Below are 5,199 nucleotides of genomic sequence, written 5' to 3' on the forward strand. Positions count from 1 at the left end.
TAGAACAAGGATAGAAAAGTCACGCGTAGTTAACCCTCTTACGCCGATTGGACGTATTAAACGTCGAGTCAAAATGTCTCCCGTATGCCGATTGGACGTATCATACGTCGGCTCAAAAAAGTTTTTTTAAAAAATTCGCGGAAAAATACTTATAGGCCTACCAGCCGAAAACTTTTGTATCACGCGCCTTGGGGTGGGGATGCTGGAGTTCACGGATCAAGGTGTTGTTTTGTTTACAATCGCTACGCAGGCGCGCAAGCGCGAATTTCTTTCTTATCGCACTAAAAAGTATCAGTGACAAATCTTGGAAATTATTTCGTCACTTTGACATAATTATTGCACCATTTTAAATTATCCTTTACATGAAGCATTATATATGAAAATGTGCGCAATTTCATGCACAATACAACTAAAAAATACTCATGATTGTAGCTTTTATCAATTTTGAAATATTTTCATATAAATAACGATAAGTGCAAAATTTCAACCTTCGGTCAACTTTGACTCTACGGAAAAGGTCGAGAAACGCAATTGTAAGCTAAAATTCTTATATTATAGTAATATTCAATCATTTGCCTTCATTTTGCAACAAATTGGACGTCTCTAGCACAATATTTCGATTTATGGTGAATTTATGAAAAAACTTTTTCCTTACGTTCGTGGGCGATAACTCTTCCGATAAATTTTTTTCGTGCGATTGTCCTAATGTTTGCATCCCTTTAATTTGCCGTTACATAAAGTTTTATATATGGAAATGTGCGCAATTTCATGCACAATACAACTAAAAACAACCCATGGTTGTAGCTTTTTATCAGTTTTGAAATATTTTTCATATAAATACGTTGTGCAAAAATTTCAACTTTCGGTCAACTTTGACTCTACCGAATGGTCGAAAAACGCAATTGTAAGCTAAAACTCTTATATTCTAGTAATATTCATCATTTACCTTCATTTTGCAACGACTTGGAAGTCTCTAGCAAATATTTCGATTTATGGTGAATTTATGAAAAAAAAAAATTACGTTTCGCGCGGTAACTCTTCCGAAAAAATCAGAATTTTTTTGTGCGAATTGTTGAAATGTTTGCACCATTAAAATTAGCTGTTACTAAAGTTTTATATATGAAAAGTGCGCATTTTCATGTAGAATACAACTAAAATGATTGAGGTTGTAGCTTTTCTCTTTTTTCGAAATATTTGCATATAAATCACGTAAATATAAAAAAAAAACCACGTTCGGTCAAATTTGACTCTACCGAAATAGTTGAAAAAACGCAATTGTAAGCTAAACTCTTACGCCTAGTAATATTCCGTCATTTTTCTTCATTTTGAAACAAATTTGAAGTCTCTAGAACAATAATTGTGATTTTATGGTGAATTTTTGAAAAATATATTTTACCTTCACTCCGCGCGCCGATTCGCGGCCGCAAGTCTCCGAAATACGTACATGGCATTATCCTAATATTTGCTCCTTTTCATATTAGCCTTTTTATTAGAGTTTCATATATAAAAATGTGCGCAAATTCATGAAAAAAATACAATAAAAATAATTGAAGGTTGTAGCTTTTTCCATCTTCGAAATATGTGCATATAAAAAAGATATATATTAAAATTTCGACATTCGGTCAAATTTAACTCGTCCGAAATGGTCGAAATCTGCAATTCTAATCTAAAACTCTTACAGTATCGTAATATTCAATCATTTGTCTTAATTTTTGAAAAAAATTGGAAGTCTCTAGAACAATATTGTGATTTACGGTGAATTTTGAAAAAAATATTTTATTGCGTCCGCGCGTTACGAATTCGTACATCATTTTGTGATAATATTTTTCCGGTGTTGCTTTTATTGTTTTACAATGTATTATATATCAAAATGATTGCAAACAATTAGTGTACAATACAACGCAAAAAAAAGTAACTGGTTAGCTTTGACCGTTTTCTGCACAGCGTGATTTGAATACAATTATGTATGAATTTTTTTTTTTTTCGCTACCATATATCGCATTATTTACATATGATAATGATATTATTTTTCATTTCTGATGGTTGCATTCTAAACTTCAGGCAATGACAAAAAAAGGAGTCAAAAATGAACTCTTAATCTTCAAAGTACGCGCGCTGTAATTTTTTGAAAAAATTATCCACTTCCGCGCTCACTTCAACCAGGCCCGGCATACGGGAGACGTTTTGATTTTTAGGGCTCCGGCGTAAGAGGGAATTAATTTTTCCAGGGGGGGATTTGCATGTTTGTGCAGAGGACCAATGATATTTACAAATTTTTGCAGTTATTTCATTGTTTTAAGCAGTACTCTGTATGAACCAAAAAGGATTAGAAATGAACAAAACTAGTAGTACAATTTACAATTTAAAAAAAAAAGGTGTAAAATGGCTACTTTCTTAGTGACCAACACCATTTACAGAGCTGCAGACACTCTTTAGTCATAATGGCATTATTATAGACCAGATGGAAGTGAAAAGATCATAATGCTCTTTATATCTGATTTGAAAAAGAAATTTCGTATTTGTTTGGTAAATTCTCAATGCTACAGAATTCTATTTTTTCTATCTTTTTTTTTTTTCCTGTCCTGCTGAAAGTCGCTGAATATCGTTGCATGGAGGAGTATTAGTAATCTTTCTTGCCTTCCAGAGGGTGATCATATGTATAAAAATATCATGCAACTATTTTTAAAACCTGGATCGTCTCAGTATCACAAGTAACTGGGCTACAGTATGGGTGAGTAGACAGTTTTTAGAGAAAGGGATATTTAAACAATCGGATTATATTTTCATTTTGTTCTATGTTAAATCTTGTCTCTACATTTATCATTTTTTCCTGGTTCGTACATCGCAACTTGCCATAGCATGACCAGCAGGCTGATTTACTGATATAATGACATTCTACATGAATATGAGAGTAAGGAAGTTTCGCATAGGAGCAACGTGAAGGTTATTCGTCAGCTACACTGACACAAAAGTGCACTTGAAACCTGACTTTAAGAAAGCAATTCAGTGATGGGCATTACAAATAGTGCAATTCTCATGAACGCTTCTTCCTTCTAAAGAACAAAGAACATTTGACAAAAAGTTGAACATTGTCTAGAAATGAAGGGGAAGGAGCTGGATGCAAGAGTTGCTTAAGGAATATCAAGACCAGACACTTGACTACAAAGAACCTAGTGCCTAATTTTGATGTCGATGTATCTGAGATAATTACTATTTTAGGTAAATCTGGAAGACCCTCTGTTGGCAGTATAAGATGTTTTACGTGCTTATCTTAATATTGAAATAATAAGTACCTCAGTCCTAACATTTCCCATTGCGTCAGGTCTTGTATGGTTCATTGTGTTTTTAATCTTATTCTCATGTCAAGTTCCGAATCGAAAAACAGAGTTATGTTAGTGATACATAAACCGTACACGGAAATAGTTTTTGGGGATGTATTTTATTGGATAAATCGTTTGAGTAATTGTTATGAATTTCAAGGTTTGGAGGTACAAAGTTGACTTATCTCATATAAAGGAGAAAAATATTTCTTCAAGACTGTATGTAAGTCATGATTAGTTAAGTGTTATGTTGTTTATCAGTTCAAATAAGATCACAGTATTGTTGGTACTATGTGGCTAATACTACGAGGCGTATTACTAACATTAATATATATATATATATATATATATATATATATATATATATATATATATATATAGTTGCAGAAAGGAATATCGAAAGTTATTAGTGTTTAAAAATCTGAATGGAAATTTGCTTGACAAGGAGATTAACCAAAAAACTAATGGAAAAATGTTACAACTCTGATTCTTTTGGTTAATATTAAATGCCAAGTTTAAAAAGTTAACATATACAGAAATTTACTTTGGAGCTCTCTCGTATCCCCGTGAAAGATGCAGGATGGAGCAAGAACTGTCATCTTCCCAGAACATCCTTGAAAGTCCTGACAAATACTACAGTATTAAAGTTCTAGTTCTGTCGTTCTTCAACTGTTAGAAATGATTTACTCTGTTTTCAGCATTTGATCCTATTTTATAAGAAACGCTTGAAGACTGTCGATAGAAAGCTTTATTTACGATAGTTTTCAGTTTATGCTACTGGGTCTTAACAATGAGTTTTTATTCTTGTTGTGTCATATATACTGATATATATATTATGCCTATTGTAATTAATTTCTAAGATTGTATGTAGTTCCACAGTTATTTCTTATTTCCTACGAGAGAACTCAGGATCAGTAATGTACCAGTACAGTACTTAAAGCAGCTTAGATGAAACTGAGAGTGATAAGTGTGTTATCTCTTATCAAGAGGACAAGAGCTGCGTCTTGTTAAATGTGTATATAAAAACAATGGCTTAATAACAAAAGGTTTTATGTCTTATTGGTTCCTGCCTGGAGTTGGATCACACCAAGCACTGATCCCCTTGAAGTCTATTTCATAAGAGACATTCGTATAGACACTTGCAGTTCTTGACAGTATTTAAATGTGAAAGCATTGAAACTGTATTCCTATTTTTAAACATCAAAAGATACGATTTAAAATGGTGAATTTTTGAAATCTCTTGTTGAGTAACTTTCCTCCATAGTGACATGAACAGGAATTAACACTACAAGGTTTTGCAATAGGATGTACTACCATAACTCTAAGTTTCTGAACCTGTTTTTTTACCTCAGCAGTTTTTATAGTTCCCTGTACTTTATACATGCTCTGAGTCCTCTTGCCTTTTGTCATTACAAATGCCAACCCTAGAGGACACACAGGTTTTCATCTGCCATTAGATCCCATTTTCTATATCATGCCATTAAATACTATTTGTACGACATTACAATTTTGACAATAAAACTGAAAATACATATGTAAACTTATTTTTCATTTAAATATTCCTCGCCTGATATTTTTCCATCTAGGCCCTTGTGTTACTGCAAGTTATTCCGATAAACAAGCAATAGACCAGATGTTTTAATTGTAGGCTATAGATGATAACTTAATTTGGAAATTCCTAATAATGAACAACTTAGGAATCAGGAACAAAACGAGTCCCTATATACTTTTCTTGTCCAATCTTAGATCAATAAAATTAACAGTTTGAAATCAGCAATCTTTGAACATAAATGACAATAACCTCATCCGCTAACATAAGGGTCTCCAAAAAATAAGATCACTGCGCATGTGCGCCGCCAAATCTCTTGGAGCCTAGAGC

This window comes from Macrobrachium nipponense, chromosome 2 (assembly GCF_015104395.2).
Source record: "Macrobrachium nipponense isolate FS-2020 chromosome 2, ASM1510439v2, whole genome shotgun sequence".
Taxonomy (NCBI): Eukaryota; Metazoa; Arthropoda; class Malacostraca; order Decapoda; family Palaemonidae; genus Macrobrachium; species Macrobrachium nipponense.